Source organism: Schistocerca serialis, chromosome 3 (genome assembly GCF_023864345.2).
Source record: "Schistocerca serialis cubense isolate TAMUIC-IGC-003099 chromosome 3, iqSchSeri2.2, whole genome shotgun sequence".
Lineage (NCBI taxonomy): Eukaryota > Metazoa > Arthropoda > Insecta > Orthoptera > Acrididae > Schistocerca > Schistocerca serialis.
Genome location: NC_064640.1, coordinates 729,697,040 through 729,723,187, shown reverse-complemented (window position 1 = coordinate 729,723,187; position 26,148 = coordinate 729,697,040). Strand labels below are relative to the sequence as shown.

Here is a 26,148-nt window from a genome sequence, read left to right as displayed (position 1 = left end):
GGAGGACATCAAAAACATATTAGCTATGGCAGAAAAGGCATTCTTGGCCAAGAGAAGTCTACTAATATCAAATATCAGCCTTAATTTGAGGAGGAAATTTCTAAGACTGTACGTCTGGAGTACAGCATTGTATGGTAGTGAAACATGGACTGTGGGGAAAAACGGGAACAGAAGAGAATCAAAGCATTTGAGATGTGGTGCTACAGACAAATGTTGAAAATTAGATGGACTGATAAGTTAAGGAATGAGGAGGTTTTGCGCAGAATTGGAGAGGAAAGCAATATGTGGAAAACACTTATAAAGAGAAGGGACACGATGATAGGACATCTGTTAAGACATGAGGGAATGACTTCCATGGTACTAGAGGGAGCTGTAGAGGGCAAAAACTGCAGAGGAAGACAGAGATTGGAATACATCCAGCAGATAATTGAGGAAGAAGGTTGCAAGTGCGACTCGGAGATGAAGAGGTTAGTTCAGGAGAGGAATTTATGCTGGGCTGCATCAAACCAGTCAGAAGACTGATAAAAATGCCATCCTGCTACCTTAGACCTCGAGTACTGTGTGGCAGGTCCACTATACCCAAGATCTGCATGCAAGGCCCGTTGTAGGACCAAAAAGTCTTACACTGGCATTCCATGTAGGTCTGGCCTTTCTATATTGTTCCACCACATTTTATCCTGTGCAATTTCACCATGAAACATTAGTTTTCACAGTTCTAATTGATTACTAAAAGTATAGGCATGAGAGTGTGCTAGAGCAAAAATGTGTAACTAATTTTGATAAAATCAACGTAATGCATCAATGTTTTTCTTTGGAATTAGCAGTATATTGCGGAGCTATAAATTTCAGCTTAGACTGGAAATACAGGGTGTGTCTTCTTTTTTATTATAAAACTATTTATTCTGCACGTTGCATACCATGCTCGGCAACTTCAGCTTATTTTATTTAGTAAATGTTCTCTTTAACAAGGAAAGGCATTTATGTGGAATATTTTTCAGGTGTCGAAAGCAGCTGAGCACTGCATTTCAGCTATTGGAAAATCACTGCCTCCTGAACAACTCATTAATGTAGTTTGTCCATTGATAAAAACAGGAGATCTTCCAATGAATTTGGGAGCTATAAAAATATTAACTCGTGTCATTGAACACACTACGCAAGATATTTTAGAACCACATCTGAAAGAAATAATGGAAAGTCTCGTCAAAGTGAGTGAATTATTTCAGTAATTAAGAACAAACTTCAACTATAATTACTATTTAACTTTTGTCATCTCTAACAGGTTTCATTGTCAGATAATAGTCTTTCGATATTTGGCTGTATGAGGTCTTTTCATGTGAGTTCAACAAAAGGGGGAAAAATAAATAAAGAAAAAAATACCCATCCAGCTCCGGTGCTCATGTGTTGCATGCCTAGCCCATGCAGCTGCCAATCATCCCCTCTGTATTCATATCCAGCACATCTACTGCCTTCCTCCAAGCAGCTCTATACACATGCCCAACCCCACCCACTTTCCACCTGTTTCTCCCGCTCTTTCATTTTATTTGAAATTTATTACATTTTTAATACCACGATAGTGCAGAATGATACTTCATAATATTTTGAAAATAAATTTAAGTTTTCTTTTTTCATTTACCATCCAGTTTATGGGAAATTTGCTGATTAAGTACTCTGAAGAACACATTGTATAACACACAAAGGTAATGGAAGGCTACCCAAAATAATCCTGAAAGCATTAGCATCTCAATTTAAAGTCATTTCACAGACATTTAGCGGCAAAGTAGAAAATTGAAGAAGAAAATCACTAGGGTGTTTTGTCTTGTGTGCTATGTTAAAAATTTTAGGTCAATTTTTATGAGTTTGTCTTACAGTATCTGTTGTTTCAAACGTATGTACAAATAATTATTAAGAAATATATGTGTTCAGTGTTACTGTTCTTAATAGTGAATAATATTTTGTTTAAAAACAAAGGGAGGAGTGGTAACTTAAGTCATATAGTGGTAGGGTTCTATCTTTTGTTATTATGTCACTTAATGAAGGCAGTAAAAAGGGATATACAGAAGTTGAAACTTTGAAAATTATGGGAAAATGTAAGAAAGAAAATAAGAATTGCATTAGATGCTGAAGTGCCAGAAAATTCTTTTCATATGGACTTGCTGCTTGATATGCAGGAACAGTTTTCACCAAGTTAAAAACTGCAATAACTGGCTGCATCAGCATCTACCTTGGTAAAACATTTGAAATACTCTTGCAGCTCCCGACTATTAGCTGTACCAAAAACTGAATATTTTAAAGAATAAGGTTTCTGAACAGAAACTAGCCTGAAAAGAGATGTGAAGCTTAAACCTTAGATAATTGATTTAGTAAATAGATTTTATGAACAGGGAAACCGCTGGTTTTTGTAAAAGTTGTGTGAAATGCATTCCAATTTTAAAAGTGAATATCCTGGAGGGGGGGGGGGGGGGGGGGGCAGTTTATTTTATTCTGGTCAATCTGCCCCAAAGCTTGTATTTCAGCCAGTGCTAAAAGTACCACCACTCAGTATGTTTCTGCACCATTCATTAGAACATGCATTGAATTTAATCAGTGGGTTTCAACAGAAACAAGACAGATGATGACACATTCTGCAGACATAACAGATTTTATAATGAACCTTTCATGTAAATTGGAAAAACTTGTTCCACGCTCTTATTTTGCAAAGTTTCAGTCAAAATATAACAACGTGCTTAGGGTCAATTGCATAAAGCAGTCCGTCTTAGATTAGCACAAAAAATGAACTCAGATCAAGCTGGAGTAAGAAATCAGCATTTTTATAAACGTTCATCTCAAATTATATCACCCTGAACTGATATCATCCATGATTAACACACTTTTGTGGATCAAATCAATTTCAACTACAGCTGTAAGTTTCCCTTGTGACGGTACACACAACAACAGGTTCTGTTGTGCTAATACAAGTTGAAAAAATAATAAAGAAATTGTTGTTAACACAAGATGTGTCAAGTAAATATGTGAATATGACTCCCTCACTGCTGAAGTTCAAATAATATTTTCAATCTGTGAGGCTGTGTTAAGTAAGTTACCTATGATTTATGTAATGGATGCAGATAATAAGTGATCTCATAATAACTCTTGGAGATAACTCATAATTAATGTGTTAATTTAAAGGCATTTCATAGACACTTAAGTGGCGGAGTAAAAAATGGAATTTAGAACTATTTGCAGACACCAGACAGTAATGACTCAACATTTACTACAAAAATGCTGTCTAGACATGAATAGCAGTAACTAAACAAGTGAAATTAAATTTTAACTGCTGAACAGATGCTTAAACTGCTGGCAACTGCACGTACATTGATGAACAGAAAAAGTAAACATATGTAAGTCAATTCATATCGATAACAGCTCTACTTAAACAGACAGTGCAAGTGTACAGTTCTGCCACTGTCTGCACGAATAGTTTCTTTAGTATTGAATAAAAATAACTTTAAAGCTTGTGAACTATTGGAGCTTTCATTCACACAGAAAAGCATCTAAATCCATTGCCAACAGTCTGCATTATGTATGTTTTTATCATGTTTAGCAAACTCCTGAAAACCTAATGCAAAGCAACAGTTGTTTACAGTTTGTCTCTGCAGTCAAATCAGCTGTGCCCTCTAACAGCCAAACCTGAGTGGCTTTAAATTATCAGCTGTCGAGTAGTGTATTATGTGCAATAATGGTTAAAAAATAATTATGACAGCTCTGTGTTTTGAAGCCACACCACCTAGCATTCTAGGCAGATGTGGTGGACAATGTTCTATGTAGAAGAACATTAGGCACTGAGAATTATGTTGTTTCTTTTCTTTTACTTGGGGGATGTCTTGACTATTTTAATCTTTTCGTGCTATGGGGAAGTTTGTTATGCTTATTTTCCACTGTCTTTACAACACAAACCTTTCAACAATAAATACTTTGTGTATGTGATGTACAATTTATTCCTGCAGTCAAAGCACGATAATCATGATAATAGATGATTTAGCAGTGTTGCCAAGCATGTCTCAGGGTAATTCAGATCAACACAGAACCTCATTAAGTTGATACAAGTTCAGTGTAATAAGGCACAGCGAAATTGTGAAATGGGTTCATTTTCTGAATTACGATCAAAATTGACCTCCAATCAATGATTTTTATACAGTCAACCCTTAAATGGTCATCTGATGTACACGTTGCCACAGTATCAGTGGACTTTCGTGAAAATTACTGCTTTACTACCCAGGAAGAAACCCAAGGTTACAGTTGGACATTTGACTCTTGCACTATACACCTATTGCAGTTAACTTCAGAAATACTGAGGATGAAAGATCATTTAAATGTCAGACCAGATGACACGCAACATGATACTTGTATGTTCTACAGAATTCAAAAACTATGCCAGATTTTATCAAAGAAATGTATTCATAAGCACAAGCTGTCATTATTTTAGTGATAATGTGCAAGCCAATACAAAAATGAATATAATTTGATCAACCTATCTCTCCCATCAAAATAGTTTTGAGATCAGTAATGGCTGAACAGTTATTCTTTGCAACACATGAAAAAAGTGGTTGTTAGGGTGTAGAGAGGACAATTAAAATGTTATCTCAAAAGGAATGTATACAAAGACCTATGTGAATCAGGCCAGTTTCAGTTTTGTAATATTACAATCACCAAAGCTATTGTACCATGGAATAGTCTGTATATCAGTCACCTTCAGAAGTTAAAATACTTTCAGGAACCAGAAGTATCCATAACTTTAAGCCACTGGATTTATTAGGAAAATTGGAAGCAAGTAGGATCTGTAATGATGTGAAACCCCTCTGGAAATATAATTTAAAGAATAAATTGAAATCCCTTTTGTGAGAAGAAAATTTGATCCTATCTTGTAATGTAGCTTGCAAATATTACAATTTGTGGTGTGTGGGATTATCACTGAAATAAATAAAATAGAAAAGATGTTACTGTTCAATTCACGAACCCTTCAGAATCATCACTAACATTCCATTGGCTCAGAGTCCATCCTCTATTCAAATAAAAATGTTGCTGTTTTAAATTGTATTATTTTTACACAGTGTGGTTAAAAACTGAATAAATCAGGAAGTTGTTTTATTTTTTATTTTCAACTTAATTTTTTAAAACTGCTCTTGGTTGAGCCAGTTTGTTTTATAGCTTTGATTAATTAAGATTTCTCACTTGCACAGTTATGGACTACACTTGTTGCCATTGTTTCCTTGGTGTTGAAATATTATTTATTAAAAAACATAACACTGAAAAGATTTTTAAAAAATACAAATGTTTGCGCAGAAACAAATTTTGTAGAAAAATACCATGTAGAAACAGAGACCCCTATTTATTTTTATTTTATTTATTTCTTTTATGTAATATAATGCTGAAAACCAAAATGTAAATGTAGATGTTATGCTGCCTTGGTGAATTTGCTAAAAGGTATTACGTAACTACCACTACGTTACATGCAAATACAATGTTAAATGAAAAATATAATTTAGATTCATAATTTTAGCAAGCATCATTTTGCACCATTGTGGTGTTAAAATAGTAAAAACTGGCAAACTTTGAAATGCTACAGTATGAAAACAGAAACAGATTTGGTGCATCCCCCCCCCCTCTCTTTTTCCTTCGTTGTGTACATGGTGAGTCAGGAGGAAAGGTATACACATTGAGGAGTGATTGTATTAGTGGTTGTGAACAACAACAAAAAAAAACTTCATATAGACACATTCCCTATATTTAACACTACTGTTGTCTATTTCTCTTGAATAACTCGAAACCTGCTCCTTCCCATGTAAACATTTTTCAGTGCAAAATTAAACTATATTAAATTTCCTTCAAAAAAGGTACCATTTATTTTCTCTCTAGGGCTAATAGTCTGTGCTCGCGAAGAGAACATGAGAATATTGAAAATCTCACGCAATGTGTACGCATCATAGCTTAGGTAGCTTTTGTATGACAATTTGAGGTAGTTTCCTGCCTTAATAGACCACAAGTGCCCCTGTCAAGTTGCTCGTCACAACTTCCTGTACACTGCTGTGTTATGTTGTCAGCAATGACAATGTTTGAATAATACGAAAAAACAAATAACAGTGTATATTGAATGTGATCTATGTCGGAAACCATTCAGAATATGGCGTATGTCCATATTAAGTTTCTTGTTCAGAATCACCTATTATCACCCCTAAAAGTATGTACCCTCTCTCCTGACTCACCCTATATACAGAAACACAAATGATCGAATGCTGTTTATCTCAAGCACTTAATCCGTTGGGGTGATAGATGGCACCTTTGTTGTTGTGATATTGTAATTCCATATTACAACAATAAGAAGCATGATTGTGTGGACAGTTGTTGAATATCATTGGCAGTAACATGGTGGTGGAAAGTCTTGAAACTTAGTTTGTTAAGATTTTGCTAATGACATGTATTGCATTATGGGGCCCCCTTGATGCACTCTTGTATCTTCTACTTGTCTCTGCTGAAATTGTGTGTTCTTCAAAGTGTAAAGCCTTACAAGACATTTGAACTGATGTTCTGCACTACTGTCCAAACCTATCGCCTTTGCATGGTTTTTGACATTATGTTGTATGAAAGACAGAATTTTCTGGTTTCCATATTATTTCAAACCTGGCATTTCTTTGTTCTATTTGTAAAACTTTTCCAATGTTATTCTGAAGTTATAATAAGCTTCTAGTAGAAGAACTGATTATTTTTTAACTCTGTGTTGTCCAATACAGAATTAAACAAAGTTTGTGTGATGTCTGTATGTAATAATTGTGGTATCACTTTTGAACATCTGCAATCCTTGTTGTTGCTGCCATGAATATGATATATAATATATTGTGAATGTAAGTAGTGAATTATATATAAAAAAACAAAGATTAGGTGACTTACCGAACAAAAGTGCTGGCAGGTCGATAGACACACAAACAAACACAAACACACACACAAAATTCAAGCTTTCGCAACAAACTGTTGCCTCATCAGGAAAGAGGGAAGGAGAGGGGAAGACGAAAGGAAGTGGGTTTTAAGGGAGAGGGTAAGGAGTCATTCCAATCCCAGGAGCGGAAAGACTTACCTTAGGGGGAAAAAAGGACAGGTATACACTCGCACACACGCACATATCCATCCACACATACAGACACAAGCAGACATATTTTGGGTGACATGGTATTAGAAGGTAGTGAATTAGAAATATTGTGATACATTGTGTACATTTTTGTTATATGATGTGAACTGCTATGTGATAGATGTCAGTTGTAACACAAACATTCAACTATTAGGAAAATCATTAATGAGAAATTGGTATTTGTAAATAACTCTGCATCACAGGGACATAATCTTTTTTGCATTCATAAGTAAATGTCATATAATCGATCAACAGACCAGCAGGAATACAGGAAATGGGGGTTTGAAAAGTATCATTTACAACAGAGTGTATTCAGAGTTATGTTAAAAATGAAAATGAAATTAAAGACTTGCCTAGTTAACATCACCCAACTTAAATATTATTCAGTTATATCATTAATTTGGGAGACTCACACATGTAACAAGCAAAAAAGTGCTATGGTGTGAAAGAAAGAGTACAGCCTGAAATAAAAACAAAATATCACCCCATACCATAAAAACAAAACATATAATATTTTGATCATTTCCAGATATTTACATTATTTTAGATAAATTTTAAGTGTTAACATTTCTAGGACTAATTAGCTACTTTATCTCATTTTTATTTCAATAAATAATTTGTTTTGTTTACAGGCATATGATAACGAAGAAAGTTCTGTGAGGAAATCTGCTGTATTTTGTATGGTTGAATTACACGGTATTGTTGGAGAGGCAGTTTTGCAACCGCATTTAGCTAGCTTAAACAATGGTGAGCTGAAACTTCTTCACCTGTATATCAAACGATCGCACCATGGTGGTTCGAGTGGCATCACTTCACCAAAAACCACAACGTCGTGAAACTTTTAATACTCGTTAATTTTGGCTTTAATGTATTCTATCATTCCAGTGCTTGTCAATTTTTTTAACGAAACAGAGTTTTCCAGTTATTAAAGCCCAAAAATAAACAGTATATTGCATGTATTTATTTTTCACCCATTAATTCCCATATATATTTCATTGCGTTGTTTTATAGCTACAGAAATTATTGTAGCACATATTTAGTTCAGTGTAATACATGTGTGTGAATGAACAGTGAACAGGAAGTAAGTAACATTTTCTGCCAACTGCCAATACTGGTAACAGGTGCAGATACCAGCAGTTAAATGTTTTATGTTAGTGGCTTTTCAACTAATTTGACAACCGGTGACAATATGAAACACAGTCAGTGAAATGACACACAATAATTGGAACCAATTCTGTTACATTCTGTATTGCTACGAAATATACAGGGTAATTATAATTAAAGTTAAACTTTCAAACCACTGTAGAAATAATACCACTGGTCATAATGACGTCAAATTGCAACGGAATATTATCGGAGAACGGGGAAAACGTATGGCAGAAGAAAAATAAATACTTACAAAATGTCACAATAGATGGCGCTGTAAGCATTATAATTTAATAGTGGTCAATTACAAATGACAAATGAATCTCACAACCATTCCTAAGGTGTAAATTTGATGTTAAACAAACTGTACTACTCAGTGTGCATGGATGTATATATGTGATACTGTTAATTATGTAAGCTCATCCACCACGGCAAGGTCATATCACATCAGATGGGAAAAATCGGTTTTTAATTGTGCTGAGCCCAAAAACCGCATAAAAAGCATCACTCACATCAGTTTTTAATTGTCCTGAGGCCAAAGACCACATAGAAAGCATCAATCACATCAGTTTTTAATTGTCCTGAGGCTAAAATCCGCATGAAAAATCATCAATCAAAATCAAATCGGATTATTAATTTCCATTTGACTGGTGCAAAACATGTTCTATGCTGTCCACCGTTTTCTGCAACAAGTTGAAATTGAGAAACAGCATGTTCCACAACTGATCAAAATGTTTCTGGGGTCATATTCAGAATGTGTTGTGCCTTTAATGCAGCTATATTTGCAATCAGCACACTGAATGTAACATCTTTCATAGCCCCACAGCCAAAAGTCACTTGGATTAAGATCAGGTGATCGGGACAGCCAGGCTGTAGGGAAATGGTGGCTGATAATTCTAGCATTTCCAAAATGGTGCTTCAGCAGCTGATTAACTGGATTTTCAATGTGTTTAGATGTGCCATCTTGCATAAAAATGGTCCCATCCAAGTTGTTGCCGAGCTGGAATGACGTATTTGCGCAAAAGACACTCATAGTGCTTACCAGTGACGGTACAGGTGTACAAGTAACAGGACCGGAAGCACCTGTCTCTTCGAAAAAATATGGCCCTATGATAAATGATGCCGTAAACCTGCACCACACAGTGACCTTTTCAGGATGAAGTGGTACTGATTGATTTGCGTGTGGATTTTCCATTGCTCATATTCGATAATTCTGTGTACTGACATATCCTGTCAGATGGAAGTGGGCTTCGTCTGTCTACAAAATCTTCCATGGCCAATCATTGTCCTCTTCAGTGCGAGCAAGAAATTTTAAAGCAAAGGTCTCTCTTGCTGGCAGGTCAACAGGAAGCAACTCGTGCACATGGGTAATTTTGAATGGATAGCAAAGAGGGATGTTTCGTAGGATTTTACACACCGTGCTCACAGGTGTGTCCAATGTTCGAGCAATTCTCCGTGCACTACACATTTGCACACCACCACCTGTCTCCTCCTGCATTGCTGCGGCCACTGCTTCCACGGACGTTGAGTCAATTCTTTTCCTCCCTTTACCACGTTGCACACCAAAAGAACCCATCTTTTCAAATTTCTGAAACATTTTCTCCAGACCCACAGCAGTCATTAGACCAATGCCTTTTTTCAAACCCTTCAGTGTCCGGAACTTCTGCAAATAGTGATGTGTACACAGTCATCATTCTTGTAATACAGGTTTACAAGAAGAGCACGATCCTGCATTGAGATAGTCATTGCGTATGTCGCAGACGCAAAAGGAAGAAAAGCCGTGTACCCAGCATGTGTATACCAACATCTATGGGTTGTGCGCATGCCAGTTGTTTTCATTTACGTATCCTGACACATACAGTCCCATCTATTGATAAATTTTCACACTATTTTTCCTCCATACGTTTTCCCCCTTTTCTCATAACATTCCATTGCAGTTTGATGTATGTATTGAGGAAACTTATAATTCTTTACATAATATCACGATTTATTTTGGGTGTTTACTCAATAGACATTTGCAGTAAGACATATCTGAAATTATCTTATTTCATAGTTATTCTGGGGTTGACACATCTTCTGCCCATACCTTATTCCATTTGGCTGTATTGTCAGCATTGTATTTTTTTGACAGATTTAAAGGGTTAAAATTAAGTGAACATAATTACTTCATTTGCAAAATGTGTGGATCATTGGTCTCCATAATAATCTTTCTCTACTTATCTCAAGGAACAGTAAATTTATACACAAGTAATGTTGGAAGTAGTTGTTGTTTCTCAGTTATCTCCAACAAGAAATGATAGAATAATAGATGTTGCAGATAATTACATAAGGAAACAGGTATAGAAATGCATATTTTTAGAGTGAGTGGACCTTTTTTTTTATATTTGATAGAGCATGTTGAAATTTTGCAGTGGCACAAAACATTTGCATAGTCATCATTCAGTAAAACCACTTTTTCATATTAATTGCCTAAAAAATACACTTAACTCATACTAAGGTAATCTGATAAACAGATTGGCTGCATATTGTTGCATCATTGCCAAATGTCACTACTAGAGATTGAGATACCTGAAGTTAGTGGCCACTCTACAAACACCAGATATTGAAACTTTGCTATGGAAACTTGCCCATAGCAAACAACTGTCACTACTGAGATACATTGATGTTGCCTTTCATGATGAATCGATAAACAGCTGCTGTTGACGCCAAACATACATGCCCTCATCTGAGAAGTTAAAACAATGACTTGTCAGATGTTTCTCCAGTTGTTAATAACCCTTTTTGTTGCATAATACATACTGATTTGATCAATGATCACCTGTGAAGCAAGTCTGGGTGGTTGTGGGGTTTCTATGGGGCTAGCTAATATGTTTGGGGCCATAGCACATGATCATGATTGAAATCTTGCCAGATTGATGGCTGTAGAATTGCAGGGTGTCATGCTTCATACTGCTACATTTGTTGCCATATATTATGTACCAAACCAAGCATTCACTATGGTCTTTGTAATACTCTGTAGTCATGTTTATAGCCTTTAATGTGTCTACATTCACGCCAATTGTGATACATTTTAACTATTGCAGCTCTGTAACATCTCACAAATGTAGCAATTTGTTGCACAAAGGCACTAGTCTTCTCCAGAGAAGAGAGAACTGGGAGGGTGTGGTGTGGGTCAAAGGTAGACACATGCTAGCAGTGCCACAAAGTATTTTCAGTCCCCCCCCCTCCCCCCCCCCCCCTGCGTCTCCTCCTCTTTCCAGAACACATTTACATTTTTACTTTCACACTACTTAAACAACTTTATATTTACTCATTACATTTGTTCCTTGCTTTCCTATCCCTATTATTTAAGTAAGAAAGCTGCTATTCTACATTAGTTTCAAAATAGATTAAAAAGAAAAATAGGACTCAGCTCCCATTTTGACAAATGTTTTGAGACTTCTTCAGCAACATTTCTTACAGTCGTGGCACTTTATCAAATTTTGTCTCTATCAGGATGTTTAGTCTTAAATTTTAACAAATTTACAGTTAAATCTGTTGAGAGAGTAGATGTGGTCAGTATTTTAGGCCAGCTGTGACACCAAACTTTATGGCAACAAGATGACAGCCAGTGTGAAGATTTATCACATAAGAACATTATTTTTTCTGTTATAAAGAAAATGTGTGCGAATTGTAATGATGAAATTGCAAAGCTGAATGAACAAGTGTAAGGTTAACAATTCAGAAACAATGTGCTGAAAATGGACATCTCACATTTCATGTAGGAAAAAGTGTTCTGAATACACTGGAAGTTTCACAAAATATCTCTTCTGTTTCTGAAAAATGATCAAAAGTTGCATACGAAAACAGCATGCTGAAAGTACATTATCATGTAAGTAGTGAAACATAACGTAAAATTTGTGCACAAAAATGTCTTTCAGGTAATTTCAATTATGAACTGTGGGAGTGCAACTAGTAATCTCGAAGCACGTCGAAAGAAAATAAGCAGTGTAAGCAAAGCACAGAGATGGATACAACCACAGAAGAATTATATATCAATCACCAATTTGATCGTTGTCAATGAAGCTACCTTAAGAGTTTCTCATTATGCGTTATCAGCTACCATGGACAAAAAAGACATAACAAACAGTCTTGTCACACATCAAAAAATAGACTTAAAATCTGTAACCGTCAACTGGTAAGAACAGGTAAATTTTTTCTTCATGCAGATTGTCTAGGGCAAAACTTAGCTGCAAAATTTTTTGTGTAAATAAAGATATGAAAAATGGTAATAAAGGAATTCAAAATGTGTGCATGAGTTTTAAAAATATAATATTTGACAACATAAGCAACATAGAAAGAAGGTTCTGCATGATGCAGTCACCATCACTTTATAATAACAAGGAGCCTACGAACGGTAAATAATAAGTTGGATTTGCTCATTTATTCATTCCACCCAACCACAAAAATTAAGATTTTGGGAGAATCAGTCATGAACTTCCGTACCAGTGAAGTAATACATCTGCAAGACAAGTGTACAAGTTCACCATTAGTCAGCTATACTAGATAATGGCAGTGTATGTATCCACACAGAATTTCATATGAGAATACTGTGTCTTTTTTCATTAAAATGAATATAGCTTAGATAATAAAACAGATGGCTTTGAAGCAGTTGTTATAGAGTCGGTACCACTTGCAGTCATGATGGAACACCAGCAATCTGTAGATAACATTCATTGTTTTGAAATACATGATTATACCGTAGCAACACTTGACTACAGAGCACGTAATACTCCCTGTGTACAAAGTTTGCACTAGGATCTCCTTTGGTAGCACTCTTGAGCTTGACACCTCAAGAGAGCACTTGTATCATTTCAGCCTCAAACCATCTCTATGAATAAATAGACTGATTCTATTACCACAACACCAGAAAAATCATCTGGCCGTGGATATTTAGTGTTACCTAGTGGATTGTTAGGTGGTGTGTATGTGGGTGGGGTGCAAAGATCTGCTTGGACTAGTTCCTTGTAGAATACTTCACACATGCTTGGTTAATTCATCAATGCCATGACAAATTAGGATCAAATTGTCTCAACAGATTCTATAAATTATCACCTCTCAGATTATTTAGGCCAAACTTTATTACTAAAATTCAGACTAAGAAACACATGAGTGCAATCTACACAGGCTGACTCCTAGTGGTATAAAGAACTCCACAAGCAGTGTAAACATTAATTTCACTAAGTAGTAAGAAGTAGTAAGAAGAACACTTTGGATGCTGGCAACATAGAAGGATATCGGCCTTATGAAACCGGCCATTTATGCTATTATTTAAAGCATTACTAGAACATGTGTAATTGATATGTCTTCAAGGGTAATACATACTAAATAACTGCCAAACTTCAAGATTTATTGTTCGTATTTACTTTAGTTCTTTGATGCTTACAGATTTTAAAATAATGGTGACAGAAAGTATAATTATCCTCGCAAGAAAAAAGTTTGTGGTGAGTTATCGAGCAATTTATTTCTCATGAGTTTCCAAAATTTCTTGCTCACTTAATAAACGTGACATATTTGTATCATACTTACAGCAGACTGCAAAACCTAAAGATTACATGCACAGAATTACGTCAGTGCAATCATATTATCTCAACCATTTGCGACAGTAAAATAACTAGAAATTCACAACAGAAGGCTGCTCCATTCAGTTTCCAGTTAGCGAGACATCTGTACATTGTTCTCAACTGAAATGAGTCCCGTTTTTGAGCAATAGATTGCTCATATGGCAAGAAAATTGCAGCCCAATCTATACTGAGGCACAGCCTTTTTAACACAAAGTTGTGGTCTGTGCTATGCTTGGGCTTGGTCTCCAGAGTGTTAAAAGCAATAAGTATTAGCCAACAGATACAAAGCTGATATCATGTTTCAAAATCTTGCTGGTGAGTTGTAGTAAAATCAGAAACAATGCAACAGAAGCAAAAATTAATACTCTAGAATTAATTGAGTAAGTTATTGCAGCTCTGAACTCTTCTAGTCTTTAATATTTCTGATGATTACTTTATAGATACTGTTGAAAGTGATGTCGGTGTGAAACAGGATGCACAGCATACATATAAAACAACTAATTTAGGCTAGCTTCCATAAAATTACATACTTAGTTGATTCTGATCTCCACAGCTATGCTGTTTCGTCGGGCAGTAACTGTTGTTCTACTTGGGTTTTCGAAGATTGTTATTATATTTACCTTACGACTAGTTTCAGACAGCTAATTTCAAGCAGTGTGTAAGATGTATGCATGTAATTTGAACTGCTTGAAATTAGCTAACAACTCAAAGTCATTGGTATGAGTACAGTACTTTGTAGCTGAGGTGATACAAAGGGTATTTCTTTTCCATATATCATAAAATTATATTCTGTAACTGAGAAATGAAGTGTGCTCCATATTTCAAAGTTTCTTTGAAGTCTACACATAAACTGTGAATGTCCAGTCACCAGGGCGAAATCTGAACACATTGCAAGGCACAGGAAAGTACACTAAATCCTTGCTAATCTGGTCCTCAGTAATACGGCCTGGCCCACATCCAGCCTCCAGTTGCTCAAGCAGAAATGACACATATGGTAATGAATTCTTCCTTACAATAATTAATGTTAGTTAATTACAGTGTTACACAATGCTATATATGCTTAAAATTGTGGCTATCTTTACAGTTCAGTAGAATGCCTTCCAAAGGAAACATGTTATGCTGGACCTCAAGCAGAAACTCGAAATCAGAAATAAGTTGAACTCAGGTTCTTCACAGAAACCTGTTGCTGCTGTGTAGAATGTTTAATGAGCAACTTTTAATGACCAATCTTTAACAGATGAAGAGAGAATCAAATAGCTTAAAGGAAAGTTATGATAATAAGCTGGCACTTCCACTAGTCTGACATCCATGTGTGCAAGGAATGACCATGTTAGCAATAGTCTAGTGTATGTTACATGGTTGCAACTCGATTTATCTCATTCACTTATTAGATGCTCACTAAACAAGGCACAAAGAGCTTACAAAGCCTCCTCTTGAGAATGGCTATTAAAGATTGAAAATATGTAATAAAATAATATTCCAATGTTCGTGCCATTGCATCCTATACATAGCAAACACACAGCTCCGTGGCCGGAAACTTAGCAATGCAGTAATGCCAGTTGAAATACACTCCTGGAAATGGAAAAAAGAACACATTGACACCGGTGTGTCAGACCCACCATACTTGCTCCGGACACTGTGAGAGGGCTGTACAAGCAATGATCACACGCACGGCACAGCGGACACACCAGGAACCGCGGTGTTGGCCGTCGAATGGCGCTAGCTGCGCAGCATTTGTGCACCGCCGCCGACAGTGTCAGCCAGTTTGCCGCGGCATACGGAGCTCCATCGCAGTCTTTAACACTGGTAGCATGCCGCGACAGCGTGGGCGTGAACCGTATGTGCAGTTGACGGACTTTGAGCGAGGGCGTATAGTGGGCATGCGGGAGGCCGGGTGGACGTACCACCGAATTGCTCAATACGTGGGGCGTGAGGTCTCCACAGTACATCGGTGTTGTCGCCAGTGGTCGGCAGAAAGTGCACGTGCCCGTCGACCTGGGACCGGACCGCAGCGACGCACGGATGCACGCCAAGACCGTAGGATCCTACGCAGTGCCGTAGGGGTCCGCACCGCCACTTCCCAGCAAATTAGGGACACTGTTGCTCCTGGGGTATTGGCGAGGACCATTCGCAAAATGTCTCCATGAAGCTGCGCTACGGTCCCGCACACCGTTAGGCCGTCTTCCGCTCACACCCCAACATCGTGCAGCCCGCCTCCAGTGGTGTCGCGACAGGCGTGAATGGAGGGACGAATGGAGACGTGTCGTCTTCAGCGATGAGAGTCGCTTCTGCCTTGGTGCCAATGATGGTCGTATGCGTGTTTGGCGCCGTGCAGGTGAGCGCCACAATCAGGACTGCATACGACCGAGGCACACAGGGCCAACACCCGGCATCATGGTGTGGGGAGCGATCTCCTACACTGGCCATACACCACTGGTGATCGTCGAGGGGACACTGAATAGTGCACGGTACATCCAAACCGTCATCGAACCCATCGTTCTACCATTCCTAGACCGGCAAGGGAACTTGCTGTTCCAACAGGACAATACACGTCCGCATGTATCCCGTGCCACCCAACGTGCTCTAGAAGGTGTAAGTCAACTACCCTGGCCAGCAAGATCTCCGGATCTGTCCCCCATTGAGCATGTTTGGGACTGGATGAAGCGTCATCTCACGCGGTCTGCACGTCCAGCACGAACGCTGGTCCAACTGAGGCGCCAGGTGGAAATGGCATGGCAAGCCGTTCCACAGGACTACATCCAGCATCTCTACGATCGTCTCCATGGGAGAATAGCAGCCTGCATTGCTGCGAAAGGTGGATATACACTGTACTAGTGCCGACATTGTGCATGCTCTGTTGCCTGTGTCTATGTGCCTGTGGTTCTGTCAGTGTGATCATGTGATGTATCTGACCCCAGGAATGTGTCAATAAAGTTTCCCCTTCCTGGGACAATGAATTCACGGTGTTCTTATTTCAATTTCCAGTAGTGTATGCTAATCATCTCAAGGACTGTCATAAACAGTTTCTAGGATACAGGGTCACTCTGCTTTACTCCTCTTCCAATCGAAAATTTTCTTTCATTTTCCTCGCTGACAGAATCCATCTATGATACCTCGATGACTTCTGTCAGCATAGAAAAAAACACGAGGGAATATTGCATTGAAAGAGCCATAGAGCAGAGTATTGCTGTATTCCAAAACTGTCTATAGCACTCCTTGAGATGGCTATGCCCAAAATTATTTGGAAGGAAAGAGGAACTAGAATAAATGGAGAGAGAGTCTCTAACTTGAGATTTGCAGACAATATAGTAGTCCTAGCCAACGATATGATAAAATTGTAATCCTCTGTAAAAAATTTATCTGAGAGTTGCGAGAAAGTGGGCCTTAAGATATAGCTCCCCAAAACAGATACTAGCACAGATGGATAAGTGAAAGACAAATAATTTTGAACAATGACTGCCTAAAAATGTTAACAAATATGTTTATTTGGGACAGTTAATTGATATCCTAGGAGACTTACAACCTGAAATTTTTCACTGAATCTTGCTAGGGTGTATGGCTTATGGAAGAAATACACCTATTTTTGAATCTAATATGCCAACAAACTTTAAAAAAAAGTTTGTTTTTGAAAAGTGTGTTTCTTCTGTTCTAACTAATAGCTGTGAAACTTGTATTTTAAAAGAGTGTTTCAAATGAAAATTACAAACAGCTGAGGGAGCTATGGAAAGTTCACTACTAGGTCTCTATAAGACAGTTCAGAAAAGAAGTGAAGACTTACGAGCAATAATAGGCATTCAGATTGTTGTGAAAAGGGCTGTAAAATGGAAACGGGTAGGACATATCGCACAAAGAAACGTTTGAAGATGGACAAAGGCAGTACCAGAGTATAGCAGAGAAGATGAAGACACGAGGAAGACTATCTGACCATGAAGAATTTAAGAACGTTGCAGGCTTCAACTGGTAGGGATGAGAGAGAAAGAGAGGCATGGAAACAACTACTAAAATTGTGTTTGCTAGCTTTGAATTAAGGGAGGTTACACCTTGCAAATGTTGAATTAGTTGAACAATAAATAGAGAAAATTTCTATAACCAGCCACTTTTTAAGATTTCACAGGCCTAAGTAAACTTAATGTAAAGTTTGTGTTTCAGGACAATAGCCGAGCGATCTGAGGCACCTTGCTACGATTAGCACGGTTTCCCCGTCGGAAGTTCGAGTCCTCCCTCAGGCGTGTGGGTGTATGTGTGTGTGTGTGTGTGTGTGTGTGTGTGTGTGTGTGTGTGTGTGTTGTCCTTAGCATGAGTCAGTTTAAGTTGATTAAGTAGTGTGTAAGCCTAGGGACCGACGACTCAGCAGTTTGGTCACATAGGAACTTACCACAAATTTCCAAATTTTCAGGACAATAACAGATAATGGGACAGTGCTGTAATTAACAAAAAAGAGAACAGCAAATATCTGAAGAACTATAGATCCAGTAATTGTTTGTTAGTGGTATATAACAGTTTTATTAAAATTATTACTAATTGTCTAGAATAAATCTACTCTTAATCCAGCGGGGAAAAAGCTGACCGTGCAAGAGAATCTAATTTAGTGGACTATGTACCAACTAAGTTGCAGAAAGAAGTAATGAATATCACGTACCACTTTATGCTGGTTTTGTAGGCTATGAGAAAAGTGTTCATCTCTGTCATTATAAAATCTGTGTGTGCAGCTCTTGAAAAACAAGGAATAAAATCTATCTACATTAGTATGTTGAATAATTGATACAACAAGGCTACAGTTTCCGTTCAATTACACCAAGAGAATGTGGAAAGTTTTGAATTGCAAAATGAAACAGCCAAGAAGACATTCTGTCATCAAAACTTTTTTATGCAATTGTGGAAGATTTCTTGAAATCATCATAAATGAATAAACAGATCTTACCTCACCCTCATTTTATGTGGGATTATGCATTTTGGGTGTTTCAGAGTACAGAAAAAAGAGCAGATGGATAAGAGAAAGGGCAAGAATTAGAGGACATTGTCTGTCGTATTCCTTATGATCGGATAAGGTTTAGAGGACACCTTAATTAAAGATGGATTGACAAACAGAATACATAATCAACATCTCATATGCACCCAAATCACTAAAGCATTATTTTTCCAAAATTAGTGATCTTCCAAACTTTAAATACCTCAGAGAAACAATTCAAGAAACAGAATCCCTAAAAGTTGTATAAAATGTCAGACTGTAAAATTGAAGATGACAAACCAGCTGTCCAAGGACACCAGCAATAAAAAGTCAGTACAGACAAGTAGAAAAATTAGGCATGTGCTACATAGTTGAATGAAGAGTTACATTCACAATAGGGGAAATAAGGCAAATGGAGAAAAAAGAAAAATTCTTAGAACTAAAACAGTGGAAATGATAGTTGCAGATTAAGAAACAGTAAAGAAGTCCACACAAATCTCCCAAAGCTCTGAGACTCAATCCAGGAAAGCCCTGCTGTGTATTTTGAACATAAGAAAGGAATGGAAGGCGCCAAAATTTCCAATATTTCAATAACAAAAAGAAAGAAATATTAATGGCTCAGTGAAATTTAATAAGTCCTAGATGAGGTAACTGTATCAAATGACGACATTAAAAAAACAGAACATTTCAAAACAATAATTAAACACTTTCAGCATTTTTAATATAATACATAAATTTGAATGCAGGAAAACTTTAACTGAGAAACAGAAGACATCAAAGTGAAATAATGAAACAATACAATAAAGAAAACAAGTCTATCAGCAGATAGAATAAATAATGAGCAGTTGTTTATGATGTGCAGATTCGGTCAACTTCTCATATAGTTTAAGTCAATACTTCATTTATAACATAACCATTTGAAATAGATATGAATTCAAACAGTTTTCTAGAAACTGCAAAACAATGAAAACACAAATTACTCGTCTGAGTGATGTAGATTCATATTCAGGATTAAGGTTCGCATTTGTATTCAACCATCCTGATTCAGGGGTTCCATGGTTCCTTTAAATCACTGCAGGTGAATGGTGGTATTGTCCTTAAAACAGGAAATGGCTACTTGTTCCCTTATCATTGTTCTGTTGATTCATTAATCTGTCTCTAGTAACTTCACCATCAGTGAGATGTTAAGTTCTTCATGTTCAGAGTACTTTCTTGGGGTGAACAGTATCAAATGTAACTATAACTTCCCAATTATTGGCTACACAGTTAATTAGTTAGTTAGTTAGTTATGTATTCCATGTGTGATGTTCATGGTAAATGTTATGATGTGGAAAGTGTCAACTAAACAAACATAGAACATGTATTGTAAACACTGAAAACCTTTGTATGGGTGTATGCTGACCATTGACAGGCCTTTTTCTGCATAAGAATCCCTGCATACAAGAATTTCTGTACAAGAGTTCCTCTAAGGCAGGTGTGGGCAAATAGCAGTCCACGGGCCGCATGCAGCTCAGTAATGGTTTTTTTGTGACCTTCCAAGACAGACAGAATTTTTATGTAACAATTTATACCTTTTCTGTAATGCAGAGTTAACTAATGCATGCAACCATTTTAAAAGGTGCGGGCCTCAGCTAACTTGTGCTTCCACAAAGTAGTCCCCAAGCCAAAACTATTCTCACCTTGCTCTGCCATGCAGAGGGATTTTTTAAGGAGAAAGATGTTTAATCTAAAACAAATTTTTCACTCGGTGCTGACATGAAACTTTCTGGCAGATGAAATCTGTGGTCTGGACTGAGACTTCAACTCAGGACTTTTGCTTTTGGTGGGCAAGTGCTCTATTAACTGAGCTACCCAAGCATGACTCACAACCCACCCTCATAGCTTTACTTTCACAAGTACATTATCTCCTGCCTTCCAAACTTCACAGAAGCTCTCCTCTGAAACTTGCGAGACTAGCACTTCTGGAAGAAAGGACATTGCAGAGATATGGCTTAGCCACAGCCTTGGGGAATGTGTCATGAGTTTCACATGTGTAGCTTAGTCAGTAGAGTGTTTGCCAATGAAAGGCAAAGGTCCAAAGTTAGAGTCTCAGTCCAGCACATAGTTTTAACCTTTCAGGAAGTTTTGTTTTGGTGCACAATCCACTGCAGAGTGAAAAATTCATTCTTTAAACATTCCCCAGGCTGTGTCTAAGCCTTCTCTCTGCAGTATCTTTTCTTACAGGATTGCCGGTCTTGCAAGTTTTGCAGGAGGGCTTCTGTGAAGTTTGGAAGGTAGGAGATGAGGTAAAGTTGTGAGGACAGGTCACAAGTCATGATTGGGGAACTCAGTTGGTAGGACAGTTGCCTACGAAAGACAAAGATCCAAAGTTTGAGTCTCGGTCCGGCACACAGTTTCAACCTGTCAGGAAGTTTCATGTTTAATCCACATTTGAAAACATGTCTGCTACCTCTCAGTCATTTTATTTCTGTGGGAAGATAGTCAAAGTGTTTTATAGATGTATATTTCACCCCTTTTGTCACAAAGTTGGATTGATAAAAGGGTAATGCAGATTATTTTTCCTCCTAGTTTTGTACTTTTCAGCATCTCTATTACTCTCAAACTTAGATGCATTGTTGATAACAAATTTCATAAGTGAAATGAACATGCTGTAATTACAGTGGAAAATGATCTAGAAGAAAAAAAAAACAAAAACAAACAAAAAAAAAAAAAAAAAGAAAAGAAACAGAGACTATTACCATTGGGAACATTTTTATATACTCATACAAAAATTAACATGATATGAAATAATAAATGCAGTGGGTTAATGATTTTTATCTTGTCCACATGACAGAAAGCAGAGTGAATCAGGTTGATGTGAATCATGGAGCAAAAAGCATTCAAATTTTAAACAATCAGACATGGTATTATACAAAGTCCTGTTGCCAAGAACCTCATAAAATTCTGGTCCTATGCAAAATCACTAATTGGGTCTAAGGCTTCTATCCAGTCATTAATTGATCAGTAGAAGATAGTAAAAGTAAAGCTGGAGTTTGAAATTTCACATTTAAGAAATCATTTATGCAGGAGAATTGTACTACCATACCATCATTTGATCATCCCACAGACTCCTCAATGGAGGACATTGTAATAAGCATTACTGGTGTAGAGAAACAACTGAAAGAATTGAAAGCAAACAAGCTTTGGCCCTTACTTACTTGTAGTTTTCATGAATCTCTCACCCAGCACAAAGTCTCAAGCAACTGGAAAAAAAGTGCAGGTGACTCCTTTATATAAGAAGGGTAAAAGAATGGACACACAAAATTACAGACAAATATCCTTAATATCAGTTTTGCTGCAGAATTCTTGAACATATTCTTAGTTCAAATATAATAAATGTCCTTGAGACAGAAGAGCTTTTGCCCACAAAGCAGCATCGTTTTAGAAAGTGTCACTCATGCAAAATTCAACTTGTCCTTTTCTCATACAGTATCCTCTGAATTATGGATGAAGGGCAATGGACAGATTAAATATTCCTAGATTTATGAAAATCATTTGACACAATGCCCCTCTGCAGACAGCTAATGAAAGTATGAGCATACAGAACAGGACCCCAGATATGTGAGTGGCTTGAAGACTTCTTAAGTAACATAACTTACTATGTTATCCTTGACAGCGAGAGTTCATCAGAGACAAGGGTATTGTGAAGAGTGCCCCAGAGAAGTGTGATAGCATTGCTGTTATTTTCTATATATATAAATGATTTGGTGGACATAGTGAGAAGCAGTTTATAGCTGTTTGTTGATGATACTGTGGTGTATGGGAAGATGGCATTGCTGACTGTCTGTAGGAGGATACTAGTTGACTTAGACAAAATTTCTAATTGGTGTGATGAATGGCAGCTTGCTCAAAATTTATAAAAATGTGAGTTAATGCAGGTAAACAGGAAAAACAAACCCATAATATTTGACTATGCCATAAGCATTGTGCTACTTGACAGTCACATTGATTAAATATCTAGATGCAATGTTGCAAAGTGATATGAAGTCTAATTAGCATGTAACACTGGCAATAGGGAAGGGGAATGATTTACTTCAGTTTACTGGAAAAAATTTAGGGAAGTGTGGTTCATCTGTAAAGCAGACAGCATACAGGACACTAGTGTGACCCATTCTTGAGTACTGCACCCCGTCAGATAAAAGGAAAATGTTGAAGCAATTCAGAGGCAAGCTGCTAATTACCAGTAGGTTTGAACAACACACAAATATTACAGATATGCTTTGGGAAGTCAAATGAGGATCACTGGAGGGAAGGCAATGTTCTTTTTGAGGGGCACTATTGAGAAAATTTAGAGAACCAGCATTTGAAGTGAACCTCTGAACAATTCTATTGCAGCAAACGTGCATTTTGTATAAGTATTATGAATATGAGATTTGAGAGATTAAGGCTTGTATAGAGGAATATAGTCTATTATTTTTCCCTTGCTCTATTTGTGATTGGAATAAGACAGGAAATGGCTAGAAGTGATACAGGGTACCCTCTGACACACACTGTACAGTGACATGTGGAGCATGTATGTAGATGTAGGTGTTTAAGGTCCATTGTTGTTTCTATTTTACAATGATCTACCACTAAGATTGAAAGAAGATAAAAATTTTGCCCTTTTTACAGATTATAGAAGCTTAGGAATAAATAGTAATACTGTACATGTCAGGATGAATTAAAGAGCATAAGTGGGCATCGAGGACTGATCCTGTTCACTCTAGAGTTGCTAAAAAAATGGAGATTTATTCTCCTCCTCCTATTCTATGGGATACATTTGGTCTGCCATCTGCTATGACCATGGGGGGAACCACGCATCATGGTGGAGAGTATTTTGTCCTCAATGGGAGGAGCAGGCAGACACATCTGTAGAGTATGAGAGCTGATAGGCAAAAGAGCAATCCACTGCTGTGGCCACTGTCTCACTGGTCAACCAACACCCGCCACGTGGCTGATATCTTCTCTCCCATTGGTTGGCTTTGAACCTTACAAAAGTGTAACCTGCTCATGAGCCCTGTGGATAGCATCCCTAGATCAGCAGAACCAAGCATGGGATGCATCCCCATTACACAGTGCCACTGATGCACAGTGGAAGTCATAAGAAAAATACTGCAAAATCTGAAAAAGAAAATAATGCTCTTTTTTAGCCTTAACACCACTTTGGGTTGCACAATTCCCTCCCCCTCCTGTGAGAGCCAGTTACGGGTCATTAATTGATTTGCATAAAGTTTGATAATAATCAAGTAATGTGTAACTGTCTAAACAGCTTTCTGGAGGTTGGTTGACATTTAGTGTTTTAAGAAAAGGGGACTTATCCTAATGGAGAGTGTAAATGAAATGTTGAAAAAATACGAGGGGCAAGCAGGGTGCACAAAGTTTCAGTATTGCAATAAATCATGTTCAAAAGTATTAGTTCTTGAAGCTTCTTGCTTGTTTAAAATGTTACTTCTCAAATGTGCGACATTGTTGGAGTTGGTGCAGTGGATGGTTGTCAACCATGCATGGCTCTGAGCGTAGTAGCGGCAGGCAGCTGCCCTGTAGTTGAGCCAGTGCATGGTTACAAGGGCACCGTGATAAGGTCCCTGTGTCACGGCCGACATGCAACAAGTGGGTTGACTACTGGTGACTGCAACACTCACAGACGGGAGTCGCATAAGTGGGGGTTTGAGTAGTTTACATTTCATAGAAAGGAACAGAAGAGTAATAATGACTGTCATTAGAAATACAACAGTTTGCCATTAAAGACATGATTACAAAAGAAATGAATTACAGAAACTTTACATAACTCATAATAGTTAGTAAACACTTGATATTTAAAGTTAACAAATAAATGTAGGTTTTCACTTTGCTTATCTGGTCTGATTGGAACTGCAGCAGAAATGGACTAATTACTAGAAATAGAATTCATATCTTAACCTAAAGGAGTGCCATGCCTTTGAAGTGACCTTTTCACCCCTGATATTTACTAACTGGTTTGAAATCTAGTACAGCCTGTGGTGCTTGCTCATGTGATTTACCATAGTCATATTTATATAAAATCCATATAATAAAGCCAATGACAAGTAGAGCTAAAGGTTCAGACATAACACTCAGAATGACCACTCAATTGGAATAATTTTGAGTGTCATTCGGCAGGGTGTGCAGTAGCATGATCAAGAGAAATTTGCCCATGCTCCTGGGCTAGGTGTTTATTGATGGATTCTAAGAGGTGAGTCCAAGATGCACTGGATAATGTCAGACAACTATGTAGTTGTGGCAAGGGGACTGGCACTTCAGGTAGGTACAGCAGGAAAGGCCTAAGGCTATTGTTATAGTTATAAACTAAATGTGCAGAGAGCTTAATAGTAGGGGCAGTTATATTGCATGAAGACATACTGAACAAAAGACATCATCCACTAAAGTGACCTGAAAAGTTGGAGACATGGCAATGGGTAGAATACAAATCAAAAATACTGTAATGGGCTGGTGTATGGAATACAATAAGCTATTGCCAACAGGGACGAACCAAGGTTTTTACTCTGTCAGAAAAATATGAGGGCAAGGAGAAGTAGATGTTTTTGTTAGGAATAATGCAAGTTCACAGTTCCTCACCCCAGTGTTGAGTGATACTGTAGGACACATGTACTAATTGGTATGTATAGAGTATTGAAATTCATTAAAATGCATAGTGACGTGTGTTTGATAGTATGTAAGTAGAACATCATGTACGGGCAGAACTGTAGGCAGCAGTGTTCTATCGCAGGCTGTATTTGTGTTTACATTAGATGATGTTGCCAGTTTGCCATTGAAAGAAGCTGGTGAAATATTAGGAGAGTTGTTGAGTAGAATTGAGAGCATGGCTATGGGAAAAAAATGTGAAAGCTGGACAAATAGATTTTAATTTACAGATAAACCCTCTAATGCACTTTTGGCATGAAAACAAAACAGATAAGTGTCTTGATCTTCTAAGGACTAAGGAAACATTTTTTATTCCAAGCTATGTGCCTGTAACACATGTGGTTGGCAACCACACTGAGCTATCTGCATGCACATTAAGTTGCAATGGAACCATAATTTATTACTACTTGTTGATCCATTTTGTCTGAATACAAACCTGAAGCTGTTAGGTAACTAATGTATGCTTCAGTGTTTTGTGAGTGAAATTACAGACTAGCAGTAAGTTGTCAGAAAGTGACACTTGTCAGAAAACAGTAGCAAATGAACAAAGAAGTTTAGGGATATCAACAAGGCATAAATATGTGTCCACACTAGAAGTGCAATCTGGTGCTTCTGTG

General features: G+C 37.4%; 1 pseudogene; it reads left to right on the top strand.

The window, feature by feature from the left end:
* The window catches only part of LOC126471164 (CLIP-associating protein 1-like), a 245,149-nt pseudogene extending 237,045 nt beyond the window's left edge, over nt 1-8,104 (top strand).
* Nucleotides 8,105-26,148: the final 18,044 nt, after the last annotated feature.